Raw genomic sequence first — 16,872 nt, forward strand, 5'->3', positions numbered from 1 at the left:
GCATCGTAATGAAATACAAAAGGCGTAATGCCGCCTTAAGCACAAGAATAGAGACTCTTCATACAGTCGGTGCTTTGAGCATTCCCTGTGAGACCAGTATTAGTTTCTGATACACCACTGCAGGTTCATTGTATTCCTTGGACCTTCACATTGACGATGAAACACAGTAATCGCATCGGAATTAAATACAAAAGGCACAATGCTGTCTCAAGTACAAGAATAGAGACTCTTTTTACAGTCGGTGCCATGAGCATTCCCTGTGAGACCAGTATTAGTTTCTGATACACCACTGCAGGAACAATGTATTCCTTGGACCTTCACATTGACGATGAAACACAGAAATCGCATCGGAATTAAATATAAAAAGCCCAATGCCGCCTTAAGTACAAGAATAGAGACTCTTCTTACAGTCGGTGCTTTGAGCATTCCCTGTGAGACCAGTATTACTTTCTGATACACCACTGCAGGTTCAATGTATTGCATGGACCTTCTCATTGACGATGAAACACAGAAATCGCATTGGAATTAATTACAAAAGTCGCAATGCCACCTTAAGTACAAGAATAGAGACTCTTCCTACTGTCGGTGCTTTGAGCATTCCCTGTGAGACCAGTATTAATTTCTGATACACCACTGCAGGTTCAATGTATTCCTTGGACCTTCACATTGACGATGAAACACAGAAATCGCATCGGAATTAATTACAAAAGGCGCAATGCTACTTTAAGTACAAGAATAGAGACTCTTCCTACTGTCGATGCTTTGAGCATTCCCTGTGAGACCAGTATTAGTTTCTGGTACATCACTGCAGGTTCAATGTATTCCTTGGACCTTCACATTGACTATGAAACACGAAATCGCATCGGAGTTAAATACAAAAGGCACAATGCCGCCTCAAGTACAAAAATAAAGATTCTTCTTACTGTCGGTACTTTGAGCATTCCCTGTGAGACCAGTATTAGTTTCCGATACACCACTGCAGGTTCAATGTATTCCTTGGACCTTCACATTGACGATGAAACACAGAAATCGCATCGGAATGAAATACAAAAGGCGCAATGCCGCCTTAAGTACAAGAATAGAGACTTTTCTTACAGTCGATGCTTTGAGCATTCCCTGTGAGACCAGTATTAGTTTCTGATACACCACTGCAGGTTCAATATATTCCTTGGACCTTCACATTGACGATGAAACATAGAAATCGCATCGGAGTTAAATACAAAAGGCACAATGCCGCCTTAAGTGCTGGTTCAATGTATTCCTTGGACCTTCACATTGACGATGATACACAGAAATCGCATCGGAGTTAAATACAAAAGGCACAATGCCGCCTGAAGTACAATAATAGAGACTCTTCTTTTTGTCGGTGCTTTGAGCATTCCCTGTGAGACCAGTATTAGTTCCTGATACACCACTGCATTTTCAATGTATTCCTTCTACCTTCACATTGACGATGAAACACAGAAATCGCTTCGAAATTAAATACACAAGGCACAATGACGTCATAAGTACAAGAATAGCGACTGTTCTTACAATCGGTGTTTTGAGCATTCCCTGTGAGACCAGTATTAGTTTCCGATACACCACTGCAGGTACAATGTATTCCTTGGACCTTCACATTGACGATGAAACACAGAAATCGAATCGGAATTAGATACAAAAGGCGCAATGCCGCCTTAAGTACAAGAATAGAGACTCTTCTTACAGTCGGTGTTTTGAGCAATCCCTGTGAGACCAGTATTAGTTTCCGATACACGACCGCAGGTTCAATGAATTCGTTGGACCTTCACATTGACGATGAAACACAGAAATTGCATCGGAATTAAATACAAAACTCGCAATGCCGCCTTAAGTACAAGAATTGAGACTCTTCTTACAGTCAGTGCTTTGAGCATTCCCTGTGAGACCAGTATTAGTTTCCGATACACAACTGCAGGTTCATTGTATTCCTTGGACCTTCACATTGACGATGAAACACAGAAAACGCATCGGAATTAAATACAAACGGCACAATGCCGCCTTAAGTACAAGAATAGAAAATCTTCTTACAGTCGGTGTTTTGAGCATTCCCTGTGACACCAGTATTAGTTTCCGATACAACACTGTACGTTTAATGTATTCCATGGACCTTCACATTGACGATGAAACACAGAAATCGCATCGGAATTAAATTCAAAAGGCACTATGCCGTCTTAAGTACAAGAATAGAGACTCTTCTTACAGTCGGTGCTTTGAGCATTCCCTTTGAGACCAGTATTAGTTTCCGATACACCACTGCAGGTTCATTGTATTCCTTGGACCTTCACATTGACGATGAAACACAGAAATCGCATCGGAATTAAATGCAAAAGGCACAATGCCGTATTAAGTACAAGAATAGAGGCTCTTTTTACAGTCGGTGCCATGAGCATTCCCTGTGAGACCAGTATTAGTTTCTGATACACCACTGCAGGTTCAATGTATTGCTTGGACCTTCCCATTGACGATGAAACACAGAAATCTCATCGGAATTAAATACAAAAGGCGCAATGCCGCCTTAAGTACAAGAATAGAGACTCTTCTTACAGTCGGTGCTTTGAGCATACCCTGTGAGACCAGTATTACTTTCTGATACACCACTGCAGGTTCAATGTATTCCTTGGACCTTCACATTGATGATGAAACACAGAAATCGCATCGGAATTAAATCCAAAAGGCACAAAGCCGTCATAAGTACAAGAATAGAGACTCTTCTTACAGTCGGTGCTTTGAGCATTCCCAGTGAGACCAGTATTAGTTTCCGATACACCACTGCGTGTTCAATTTATTCCTTGGACATTCACATTGACGATGAAACACAGAAATCGCATCTGAATTAAATACAAAAGGCGCAATGCCGCCTTAAGTACAATAATAGAGACTCTTCTTACAGTCGATGCTTTGAGCATTCCCTGTGAGACCAGTAATAGTTTCCGATACACCACTGCAGGTTCAATGTATTCCTTGGACCTTCACATTGACAATGAAACACAGAAATCGCATCGTAATGAAATACAAAAGGCGCAATGCCGCCTTAAGCACAAGAATAGAGACTCTTCATACAGTCGGTGCTTTGAGCATTCCCTGTGACACCAGTATTAGTTTCTGATACACCACTGCAGGTTCATTGTATTCCTTGGACCTTCGCATTGACGATGAAACACAGTAATCGCATCGGAATTAAATACAAAAGGCACAATGCTGTCTTAAGTACAAGAATAGAGACTCTTTTTACAGTCGGTGCCATGAGCATTCCCTGTGAGACCAGTATTAGTTTCTGATACACCACTGCAGGAACAATGTATTCCTTGGACCTTCACATTGACGATGAAACACAGAAATCGCATCGGAATTAAATATAAAAAGCCCAATGCCGCCTTAAGTACAAGAATAGAGACTCTTCTTACAGTCGGTGCTTTGAGCATTCCCTGTGAGACCAGTATTACTTTCTGATACACCACTGCAGGTTCAATGTATTGCATGGACCTTCTCATTGACGATGAAACACAGAAATCGCATCGGAATTAATTACAAAAGTCGCAATGCCACCTTAAGTACAAGAATAGAGACTCTTCCTACTGTCGGTGCTTTGAGCATTCCCTGTGAGACCAGTATTAATTTCTGATACACCACTGCAGGTTCAATGTATTCCTTGGACCTTCACATTGACGATGAAACACAGAAATCGCATCGGAATTAAATACAAACGGCACAATGCCGCCTTAAGTACAAGAATAGAAAATCTTCTTACAGTCGGTGTTTTGAGCATTCCCTGTGAGACCAGTATTAGTTTCCGATACACCACTGCAAGTTCAATGTATTCCTTGGACCTTCACATTGACGATGAAACACAGAAATCGCATCGGAATTAATTACAAAAGGCGCAATGCTACTTTAAGTACAAGAATACAGACTCTTCCTACTGTCGATGCTTTGAGCATTCCCTGTGAGACCAGTATTAGTTTCTGGTACATCACTGCAGGTTCAATGTATTCCTTGGACCTTCACATTGACTATGAAACACGAAATCGCATCGGAGTTAAATACAAAAGGCACAATGCCGCCTTAAGTACAAAAATAAAGATTCTTCTTACTGTCGGTACTTTGAGCATTCCCTGTGAGACCAGTATTAGTTTCCGATACACCACTGCAGGTTCAATGTATTCCTTGCACCTTCACATTGACGATGAAACACAGAAATCGCATCGGAATGAAATACAAAGGGCGCAATGCCGCCTTAAGTACAAGAATAGAGACTTTTCTTACAGTCGATGCTTTGAGCATTCCCTGTGAGACCAGTATTAGTTTCTGATACACCACTGCAGGTTCAATATATTCCTTGGACCTTCACATTGACGATGAAACATAGAAATTGCATCGGAGTTAAATACAAAAGGCACAATGCCGCCTTAAGTGCTGGTTCAATGTATTCCTTGGACCTTCACATTGACAATGATACACAGAAATCGCATCGGAGTTAAATACAAAAGGCACAATGCCGCCTGAAGTACAAGAATAGAGACTCTTCTTTTTGTCGGTGCTTTGAGCATTCCCTGTGAGACCAGTATTAGTTCCTGATACACCACTGCATTTTCAATGTATTCCTTCTACCTTCACATTGTCGATGAAACACAGAAATCGCTTCGAAATTAAATACACAAGGCACAATGACGTCATAAGTACAAGAATAGCGACTGTTCTTACAGTCGGTGTTTTGAGCATTCCCTGTGAGACCAGTATTAGTTTCCGATACACCACTGCAGGTTCAATGTATTCCTTGGACCTTCACATTGACGATGAAACACAGAAATCGCATCGGAATTAAATACAAACGGCACAATGCCGCCTTAAGTACAAGAATAGAAAATCTTCTAACAGTCGGTGTTTTGAGCATTCCCTGTGACACCAGTATTAGTTTCCGATACAACACTGTACGTTTAATGTATTCCATGGACCTTCACATTGACGATGAAACACAGAAATCGCATCGGAATTAAATTCAAAAGGCACTATGCCGCCTTAAGTACAAGAATAGAGACTCTTCTTACAGTCGGTGCTTTGAGCATTCCCTTTGAGACCAGTATTAGTTTCCGATACACCACTGCAGGTTCATTGTATTCCTTGGACCTTCACATTGACGATGAAACACAGAAATCGCATCGGAATTAAATGCAAAAGGCACAATGCTGTATTAAGTACAAGAATAGAGGCTCTTTTTTCAGTCGGTGCCATGAGCATTCCCTGTGAGATCAGTATTAGTTTCTGATACACCACTGCAGGTTCAATGTATTGCTTGGACCTTCCCATTGACGATGAAACACAGAAATCTCATCGGAATTAAATACAAAAGGCGCAATGCCGCCTTAAGTACAAGAATAGAGACTCTTCTTACAGTCGGTGCTTTGAGCATTCCCAGTGAGACCAGTATTAGTTTCCGATACACCACTGCGTGTTCAATTTATTCCTTGGACATTCACATTGACGATGAAACACAGAAATCGCATCTGAATTAAATACAAAAGGCGCAATGCCGCCTTAAGTACAATAATAGAGACTCTTCTTACAGTCGGTGCTTTGAGCATTCCCTGTGAGACCAGTATTACTTTCTGATACACCACTGCAGGTTCAATGTATTGCATGGACCTTCTCATTGACGATGAAACACAGAAATCGCATCGGAATTAATTACAAAAGTCGCAATGCCACCTTAAGTACAAGAATAGAGACTCTTCCTACTGTCGGTGCTTTGAGCATTCCCTGTGAGACCAGTATTAATTTCTGATACACCACTGCAGGTTCAATGTATTCCTTGGACCTTCACATTGACGATGAAACACAGAAATCGCATCGGAATTAAATACAAACGGCACAATGCCGCCTTAAGTACAAGAATAGAAAATCTTCTTACATTCGGTGTTTTGAGCATTCCCTGTGAGACCAGTATTAGTTTCCGATACACCACTGCAACTTCAATGTATTCCTTGGACCTTCACATTGACGATGAAACACAGAAATCGCATCGGAATTAATTACAAAAGGCGCAATGCTACTTTAAGTACAAGAATACAGACTCTTCCTACTGTCGATGCTTTGAGCATTCCCTGTGAGACCAGTATTAGTTTCTGGTACATCACTGCAGGTTCAATGTATTCCTTGGACCTTCACATTGACTATGAAACACGAAATCGCATCGGAGTTAAATACAAAAGGCACAATGCCACCTTAAGTACAAAAATAAAGATTCTTCTTACTGTCGGTACTTTGAGCATTCCCTGTGAGACCAGTATTAGTTTCCGATACACCACTGCAGGTTCAATGATTTCCTTGGACCTTCACATTGACGATGAAACACAGAAATCGCATCGGAATGAAATACAAAAGGCGCAATGCCGCCTTAAGTACAATAATAGAGACTCTTCTTACAGTCGATGCTTTGAGCATTCCCTGTGAGACCAGTAATAGTTTCCGATACACCACTGCAGGTTCAATGTATTCCTTGGACCTTCACATTGACAATGAAACACAGAAATCGCATCGTAATGAAATACAAAAGGCGCAATGCCGCCTTAAGCACAAGAATAGAGACTCTTCATACATTCGGTGCTTTGAGCATTCCCTGTGACACCAGTATTAGTTTCTGATACACCACTGCAGGTTCATTGTATTCCTTGGACCTTCACATTGACGATGAAACACAGTAATCGCATCGGAATTAAATACAAAAGGCACAATGCTGTCTTAAGTACAAGAATAGAGACTCTTTTTACAGTCGGTGCCATGAGCATTCCCTGTGAGACCAGTATTAGTTTCTGATACACCACTGCAGGAACAATGTATTCCTTGGACCTTCACATTGACGATGAAACACAGAAATCGCATCGGAATTAAATATAAAAAGCCCAATGCCGCCTTAAGTACAAGAATAGAGACTCTTCTTACAGTCGGTGCTTTGAGCATTCCCTGTGAGACCAGTATTAGTTTCCGATACACCACTGCAGGTTCAATGTATTCCTTGGACCTTCACATTGACGATGAAACACAGAAATCGCATCGGAATGAAATACAAAAGGCGCAATGCCGCCTTAAGTACAAGAATAGAGACTTTTCTTACAGTCGATGCTTTGAGCTTTCCCTGTGAGACCAGTATTAGTTTCTGATACACCACTGCAGGTTCAATATATACCTTGGACCTTCACATTGACGACGAAACATAGAAATTGCATCGGAGTTAAATACAAAAGGCACAATGCCGCCTTAAGTGCTGGTTCAATGTATTCCTTGGACCTTCACATTGACGATGATACACAGAAATCGCATCGGAGTTAAATACAAAAGGCACAATGCCGCCTGAAGTACAAGAATAGAGACTCTTCTTTTTGTCGGTGCTTTGAGCATTCCCTGTGAGACCAGTATTAGTTCCTGATACACCACTGCATTTTCAATGTATTCCTTCTACCTTCACATTGACGATGAAACACAGAAATCGCTTCGAAATTAAATACACAAGGCACAATGACGTCATAAGTACAAGAATAGCGACTGTTCTTACAGTCGGTGTTTTGAGCATTCCCTGTGAGACCAGTATTAGTTTCCGATACACCACTGCAGGTACAATGTATTCCTTGGACCTTCACATTGACGATGAAACACAGAAATCGAATCGGAATTAGATACAAAAGGCGCAATGCCGCCTTAAGTACAAGAATAGAGACTCTTCTTACAGTCGGTGTTTTGAGCAATCCCTGTGAGACCAGTATTAGTTTCCGATACACGACTGCAGGTTCAATGAATTCCTTGGACCTTCACATTGACGATGAAACACGGAAATTGCATCGGAACTAAATACAAAACTCGCAATGCCGCCTTAAGTACAAGAATAGAGACTCTTCTTACAGTCGGTGCTTTGAGCATTCCCTGTGAGACCAGTATTAGTTTCCGATACACAACTGCAGGTTCATTGTATTCCTTGGACCTTCACATTGACGGTGAAACACAGAAATCGCATCGGAATTAAATACAAACGGCACAATGCCGCCTTAAGTACAAGAATAGAAAATCTTCTTACAGTCGGTGTTTTGAGCATTCCCTGTGACACCAGTATTAGTTTCCGATACAACACTGTACGTTTAATGTATTCCATGGACCTTCACATTGACGATGAAACACAGAAATCGCATCGGAATTAAATTCAAAAGGCACTATGCCGTCTTAAATACAAGAATAGAGACTCATCTTACAGTCGGTGTTTTTGAGCATTCCCTTTGAGACCAGTATTAGTTTCCGATACACCACTGCAGGTTCAATGTATTCCTTGGACCTTCACATTGACGATGAAAGACAGAAATCGCATCGGAATTAAATACAAAAGGCGCAATGCCGCCTTAAGTACAAGAATAGAGACTCTTCTTACAGTCGGTGCTTTGAGCAATCCCTGTGAGACCAGTATTAGTTTCTGATACACCACTGCAGGTTCAATGTATTCCTTGGACCTTCACATTGACGATGAAACACAGAAATCGCATCGGAATTAAATGCAAAAGGCACAATGCTGTATTAAGTACAAGAATAGAGGCTCTTTTTACAGTCGGTGCCATGAGCATTCCCTGTGAGACCAGTATTAGTTTCTGATACACCACTGCAGGTTCAATGTATTGCTTGGACCTTCCCATTGACGATGAAACACAGAAATCTCATCGGAATTAAATACAAAAGGCGCAATGCCGCCTTAAGTACAAGAATAGAGACTCTTCTTACAGTCGGTGCTTTGAGCATACCCTGTGAGACCAGTATTACTTTCTGATACACCACTGCAGGTTCAATGTATTCCTTGGACCTTCACATTGATGATGAAACACAGAAATCGCATCGGAATTAAATCCAAAAGGCACAAAGCCGTCATAAGTACAAGAATAGAGACTCTTCTTACAGTCGGTGCTTTGAGCATTCCCAGTGAGACCAGTATTAGTTTCCGATACACCACTGCGTGTTCAATTTATTCCTTGGACATTCACATTGACGATGAAACACAGAAATCGCATCTGAATTAAATACAAAAGGCGCAATGCCGCCTTAAGTACAATAATAGAGACTCTTCTTACAGTCGATGCTTTGAGCATTCCCTGTGAGACCAGTAATAGTTTCCGATACACCACTGCAGGTTCAATGTATTCCTTGGACCTTCACATTGACAATGAAACACAGAAATCGCATCGTAATGAAATACAAAAGGCGCAATGCCGCCTTAAGCACAAGAATAGAGACTCTTCATACAGTCGGTGCTTTGAGCATTCCCTGTGAGACCAGTATTAGTTTCTGATACACCACTGCAGGTTCATTGTATTCCTTGGACCTTCACATTGACGATGAAACACAGTAATCGCATCGGAATTAAATACAAAAGGCACAATGCTGTCTTAAGTACAAGAATAGAGACTCTTTTTACAGTCGGTGCCATGAGCATTCCCTGTGAGACCAGTATTAGTTTCTGATACACCACTGCAGGAACAATGTATTCCTTGGACCTTCACATTGACGATGAAACACAGAAATCGCATCGGAATTAAATATAAAATGCCCAATGCCGCCTTAAGTACAAGAATAGAGACTCTTCTTACAGTCGGTGCTTTGAGCATTCCCTGTGAGACCAGTATTACTTTCTGATACACCACTGCAGGTTCAATGTATTGCATGGACCTTCTCATTGACGATGAAACACAGAAATCGCATCGGAATTAATTACAAAAGTCGCAATGCCACCTTAAGTACAAGAATAGAGACTCTTCCTACTGTCGGTGCTTTGAGCATTCCCTGTGAGACCAGTATTAGTTTCTGATACACCACTGCAGGTTCAATATATTCCTTGGACCTTCACATTGACTATGAAACACGAAATCGCATCGGAGTTAAATACAAAAGGCACAATGCCGCCTTAAGTACAAAAATAAAGATTCTTCTTACTGTCGGTACTTTGAGCATTCCCTGTGAGACCAGTATTAATTTCTGATACACCACTGCAGGTTCAATGTATTGCATGGACCTTCTCATTGACGATGAAACACAGAAATCGCATCGGAATTAATTACAAAAGTCGCAATGCCACCTTAAGTACAAGAATAGAGACTCTTCCTACTGTCGGTGCTTTGAGCATTCCCTGTGAGACCAGTATTAGTTTCTGATACACCACTGCAGGTTCAATATTTTCCTTGGACCTTCACATTGACTATGAAGCACGAAATCGCATCGGAGTTAAATACAAAAGGCACAATGCCGCCTTAAGTACAAAAGTAAAGATTCTTCTTACTGTCGGTACTTTGAGCATTCCCTGTGAGACCAGTATTAGTTTCCGATACACCACTGCAGGTTCAATGTATTCCTTGGACCTTCACATTGACGATGAAACACAGAAATCGCATCGGAATGAAATACAAAAGGCGCAATGCCGCCTTAAGTACAAGAATAGAGACTTTTCTTACAGTCGATGCTTTCAGCATTCCCAGTGAGACCAGAATTAGTTTCTGATACACCACTGCAGGTTCAATATATTCCTTGGACCTTCACATTGACGATGAAACATAGAAATCGCATCGGAGTTAAATACAAAAGGCACAATGCCGCCTTAAGTGCTGGTTCAATGTATTCCTTGGACCTTCACATTGACGATGATACACAGAAATCGCATCGGAGTTAAATACAAAAGGCACAATGCCGCCTGAAGTACAAGAATAGAGACTCTTCTTTTTGTCGGTGCTTTGAGCATTCCCTGTGAGACCAGTATTAGTTCCTGACACACCACTGCATTTTCAATGTAATCCTTCTACCTTCACATTGACGATGAAACACAGAAATCGCTTCGAAATTAAATACACAAGGCACAATGACGTCATAAGTACAAGAATAGCGACTGTTCTTACAGTCGGTGTTTTGAGCATTCCCTGTGAAACCAGTATTAGTTTCCGATACACCACTGCAGGTACAATGTATTCCTTGGACCTTCACATTGACGATGAAACACAGAAATCGAATCGGAATTAGATACAAAAGGCGCAATGCCGCCTTAAGTACAAGAATAGAGACTCTTCTTACAGTCGGTGTTTTGAGCAATCCCTGTGAGACCAGTATTAGTTTCCGATACACGACTGCAGGTTCAATGAATTCCTTGGACCTTCACATTGACGATGAAACACAGAAATTGCATCGGAATTAAATACAAAACTCGCAATGCCGCCTTAAGTACAAGAATAGAGACTCTGTTTACAGTCGGTGCTTTGAGCATTCCCTGTGAGACAAGTATTAGTTTCCGATACACAACTGCAGGTTCATTGTATTCCTTGGACCTTCACATTGACGATGAAACACAGAAATCGCATCGGAATTAAATGCAAAGGCGCAATGCCGCCTTAAGTACAAGAAAAGAGGCTCTTCTTAATGTCTGTGCTTTAAGCATTCCCCGTGAGACCAGTATTAGTTTCTGATACACCACTGCAGGTTCAATGTATTCCTTGGACCTTCACATTGACGATGAAACACAGAAATCGCATCGGAATTAAATACAAACGGCACAATGCCGCCTTAAGTACAAGAATAGAAAATCTTCTTACAGTCGGTGTTTTGAGCATTCCCTGTGACACCAGTATTAGTTTCCGATACAACACTGTACGTTTAATGTATTTTATGGACCTTCACATTGACGATGAAACACAGAAATCGCATCGGAATTAAATTCAAAAGGCACTATGCCGTCTTAAGTACAAGAATAGAGACTCTTCTTACAGTCGGTGCTTTGAGCATTCCCTTTGAGACCAGTATTAGTTTCCGATACACCACTGCAGGTTCAATGTATTCCTCGGACCTTCACATTGACGATGAAAGACAGAAATCGCATCGGAATTAAATACAAAAGGCGCAATGCCGCCTTAAGTACAAGAATAGAGACTCTTCTTACAGTCAATGCTTTGAGCAATCCCTGTGAGACCAGTATTAGTTTCTGATACACCACTGCAGGTTCATTGTATTCCTTGGACCTTCACATTGACGATGAAACACAGAAATCGCATCGGAATTAAATGCAAAAGGCACAATGCTGTATTAAGTACAAGAATAGAGGCTCTTTTTACAGTCGGTGCCATGAGCATTCCCAGTGAGACCAGTATTAGTTTCCGATACACCACTGCAGGTTCAATGTATTCCTTGGACCTTCACATTGACGATGAAACACAGATATCGCATCGGAGTTAAATACAAAAGGCAGAATGCCGCTTTAAATACAAGAATAGAGACTCTTCTTACAGTCGGTGCTTTGAGCATACCCTGTGAGACCAGTATTACTTTCTGATACACCACTGCAGGTTCAATGTATTCCTTGGACCTTTACATTGATGATGAAACACAGAAATCGCATCGGAATTAAATCCAAAAAGCACAAAGCCGTCACAAGTACAGGAATAGAGACTCTTCTTACAGTCGGTGCTTTGAGCATTCCCAGTGAGACCAGTATTAGTTTCCGATACACCACTGCGTGTTCAATTTATTCCTTGGACCTTCACATTGACGATGAAACACAGAAATCGCATCTGAATTAAATACAAAAGGCGCAATGCCGCCTTAAGTACGATAATAGAGACTCTTCATACAGTCGATGCTTTGAGCTTTCCCTGTGAGACCAGTAATAGTTTCCGATACACCACTGCAGGTTCAATGTATTCCTTGGACCTTCACATTGACAATGTACCACAGAAATCGCATCGTAATGAAATACAAAAGGCGCAATGCCGCCTTAAGTACAAGAATAGAGACTCTTCTTACAGTCGGTGCTTTGAGCATTCCCTGTGAGACCAGTATTAGTTTCTGATACACCACTGCAGGTTCATTGTATTCCTTGGAACTTCACATTGACGATGAAACGCAGTAATTGCATCGGAATTAAATACAAAAGGCACAATGCTGTCTTAAGTACAAGAATAGAGACTCTTTTTACAGTCGGTGCCATGAGCATTCCCTGTGAGACCAGTATTAGTTTCTGATACACCACTGCAGGATCAATGTATTCCTTGGACCTTCACATTGACGATGAAACACAGAAATCGCATCGGAATTAAATATAAAAAGCCCAATGCCGCCTTAAGTACAAGAATAGAGACTCTTCTTACAGTTGGTGCTTTGAGCATTCCCTGTGAGACCAGTATTACTTTCTGATACACCACTGCAGGTTCAATGTATTGCATGGACCTTCTCATTGACGATGAAACACAGAAATCGCATCGGAATTAAATACAAAAGTCGCAATGCCACATTAAGTACAAGAATAGAGACTCTTCCTACTGTCGGTGCTTTGAGCATTCCCTGTGAGACCAGTATTAATTTCTGATACACCACTGCAGGTTCAATGTATTCCTTGGACCTTCACATTGACGATGAAACACAGAAATCGCATCGGGATGAAATACAAACGGCACAATGCCGCCTTAAGTACAAGAATAGAAAATCTTCTTACAGTCGGTGCTTTGAGCATTCCCTGTGAGACCAGTATTAGTTTCCGATACACCACTGCAGGTTCAATGTATTCCTTGGACCTTCACATTGACGATGAAACACAGAAATCGCATCGGAATGGAATACAAAAGGCGCAATGTCGCCTTAAGTACAAGAATAGAGACTCCTCTTACAGTCGATGCTTTGAGCATTCCCTGTAAGACCAGTATTAGTTTCTGATACACCGCTGCAGGTTCAATGTATTCCTTGGACCTTCACATTGACGATGAAACATAGAAATCGCATCGGAGTTAAATACAAAAGGCACAATGCCGCCTTAAGTGCTGGTTCAATGTATTCCTTGGACCTTCACATTGACGATGATACACAGAAATCGCATCGGAGTTAAATACAAAAGGCACAATGCCGCCTGAAGTACAAGAATAGAGACTCTTCTTTTTGTCGGTGCTTTGAGCATTCCCTGTGAGACCAGTATTAGTTCCTGATAAACCACTGCATTTTCAATGTATATCTTCTACCTTCACATTGACGATGAAACACAGAAATCGCTTCGAAATTAAATACACAAGGCACAATGACGTCATAAGTACAAGAATAGCGACTGTTCTTACAGTCGGTGTTTTGAGCATTCCCTGTGAGACCAGTATTAGTTTCCGATACACCACTGCAGGTACAATGTATTCCTTGGACCTTCACATTGACGATGAAACACAGAAATCGCATCGGAATTAAATCCAAAAGGCACAAAGCCGTCATAAGTACAAGAATAGAGACTCTTCTTACAGTCGGTGCTTTGAGCATTCCCAGTGAGACCAGTATTAGTTTCCGATACACCACTGCGTGTTCAATTTATTCCTTGGACATTCACATTGACGATGAAACACAGAAATCGCATCTGAATTAAATACAAAAGGCGCAATGCCGCCTTAAGTACAATAATAGAGACTCTTCTTACAGTCGATGCTTTGAGCATTCCCTGTGAGACCAGTAATGGTTTCCGATACACCACTGCAGGTTCAATGTATTCCTTGGACCTTAACATTGACAATGAAACACAGAAATCGAATCGTAATGAAATACAAAAGGCGCAATGCCGCCTTAAGTACAAGAATAGAGACTCTTCTTACAGTCGGTGCTTTGAGCATTCCCTGTGAGACCAGTATTAGTTTCTGATACACCACTGCAGGTTCAATGTATTCCTTGGACCTTCACATTGACGATGAAACATAGAAATCGCATCGGAATTAAATATAAAAAGCCCAATGCCGCCTTAAGTACAAGAATAGAGCCTCTTCTTATAGTCGGTGCTTTGAGCATTCCCTGTGAGACCAGTATTACTTTCTGATACACCACTGCAGGTTCAATGTATTGCATGGACCTTCTCATTGACGATGAAACACAGAAATCGCATCGGAATTAATTACAAAAGTCGCAATGCCACCTTAAGTACAAGAATAGAGACTCTTCCTACTGTCGGTGCTTTGAGCATTCCCTGTGAGACCAGTATTAATTTCTGATACACCACTGCAGGTTCAATGTATTCCTTGGACCTTCACATTGACGATGAAACACAGAAATCGCATCGGAATTAAATACAAACGGCACAATGCCGCCTTAAGTACAAGAATAGAAAATCTTCTTACAGTCGGTGTTTTGAGCATTCCCTGTGAGACCAGTATTAGTTTCCGATACACCACTGCAAGTTCAATGTATTCCTTGGACCTTGACATTGACGATGCAACACAGAAATCGCATCGGTATTAAATACAAAAGGGACAATGCCGCCTTAAGTACAAGAAAAGAGACTCTTCGTACAGTCGGTGCTTTGAGCATTCCCTGTGAGACCAGTATTAGCTTCCGATACTCCACTGCAGGTTCAATGTATTCCTTGGACCTTCACATTGACGATGAAACACAGAAATCGCATCGGAATTAATAACAAAAGGCGCAATGCTACTTTAAGTACAAGAATAGAGACTCTTCCTACTGTCGATGCTTTGAGCATTCCCTGTGAGACCAGTATTAGTTTCTGGTACATCACTGCAGGTTCAATGTATTCCTTGGACCTTCACATTGACTGTGAAACACGAAATCGCATCGGAGTTAAATACAAAATGCACAATGCCGCCTTAAGTACAAAAATAAAGATTCTTCTTACTGTCGGAACTTTGAGCATTCCCTGTGAGACCAGTATTAGTTTCCGATACATCACTGCAGGTTCAATGTATTCCTTGGACCTTCACATTGACGATGAAACACAGAAATTGCATCGGAACTAAATACAAAACTCGCAATGCCGCCTTAAGTACAAGAATAGAGACTCTTCTTACAGTCGGTGCTTTGAGCATTCCCTGTGAGACCAGTATTAGTTTCCGATACACAACTGCAGGTTCATTGTATTCCTTGGACCTTCACATTGACGATGAAACACAGAAATCGCATCGGAATTAAATACAAACGGCACAATGCCGCCTTAAGTACAAGAATAGAAAATCTTCTTACAGTCGGTGTTTTGAGCATTCCCTGTGACACCAGTATTAGTTTCCGATACAACACTGTACGTTTAATGTATTCCATGGACCTTCACATTGACGATGAAACACAGAAATCGCATCGGAATTAAATTCAAAAGGCACTATGCCGTCTTAAGTACAAGAATAGAGACTCATCTTACAGTCGGAGTTTTTGAGCATTCCCTTTGAGACCAGTATTAGTTTCCGATACACCACTGCAGGTTCAATGTATTCCTTGGACCTTCACATTGACGATGAAAGACAGAAATCGCATCGGAATTAAATACAAAAGGCGCAATGCCGCCTTAAGTACAAGAATAGAGACTCTTCTTACAGTCGGTGCTTTGAGCAATCCCTGTGAGACCAGTATTAGTTTCTGATACACCACTGCAGGTTCAATGTATTCCTTGGACCTTCACATTGACGATGAAACACAGAAATCGCATCGGAATTAAATGCAAAAGGCACAATGCTGTATTAAGTACAAGAATAGAGGCTCTTTTTACAGTCGGTGCCATGAGCATTCCCTGTGAGACCAGTATTAGTTTCTGATACACCACTGCAGGTTCAATGTATTGCTTGGACCTTCCCATTGACGATGAAACACAGAAATCTCATCGGAATTAAATACAAAAGGCGCAATGCCGCCTTAAGTACAAGAATAGAGACTCTTCTTACAGTCGGTGCTTTGAGCATACCCTGTGAGACCAGTATTACTTTCTGATACACCACTGCAGGTTCAATGTATTCCTTGGACCTTCACATTGATGATGAAACACAGAAATCGCATCGGAATTAAATCCAAAAGGCACAAAGCCGTCATAAGTACAAGAATAGAGACTCTTCTTACAGT

This window comes from Schistocerca americana, unplaced genomic scaffold (assembly GCF_021461395.2).
Source record: "Schistocerca americana isolate TAMUIC-IGC-003095 unplaced genomic scaffold, iqSchAmer2.1 HiC_scaffold_13, whole genome shotgun sequence".
NCBI lineage: Eukaryota > Metazoa > Arthropoda > Insecta > Orthoptera > Acrididae > Schistocerca > Schistocerca americana.